Below are 397 nucleotides of genomic sequence, written 5' to 3'. Positions count from 1 at the left end.
CGCGTGTAAGTGCCCAGGTGTCCCCCAGGACAGTTCACCTGCTCATTAATTTCACAACAAGCAGCCAGCCAGCCTTCTTCTCCAGTCCAATCCAGTCCATCTCATCTCCTCACCGGAGTGGCATTCACCATCCCAACGCACTTTGAACCAGTTTTATGATTTTATCTTCACAGCAACAAAAGCCTCTGCCTTGAGAAAGAGCACTTATTAACTAGAGACGGCGTCATTTGCAGTCTGATTTATTTTACGAGGGTTTTGAAATGAATGATCAGTCAGGGATTGGCCATGGGGGGGGAAAAGCATCTGAAAGCTTACCCCGTGCACTGAACATGCCATCTGGTATCCTTTAAAAATCTGGCTTCAGGGGGGCTCAGCTCGTTCTTCAGGGAGCCTGATG

The sequence above is a fragment of the Chaetura pelagica genome, unplaced genomic scaffold (assembly GCF_000747805.2).
Source record: "Chaetura pelagica isolate M959 unplaced genomic scaffold, ChaPel_1.0 scaffold274, whole genome shotgun sequence".
Taxonomy (NCBI): Eukaryota; Metazoa; Chordata; class Aves; order Apodiformes; family Apodidae; genus Chaetura; species Chaetura pelagica.
Note: the sequence above shows the minus strand (reverse complement) of the source record.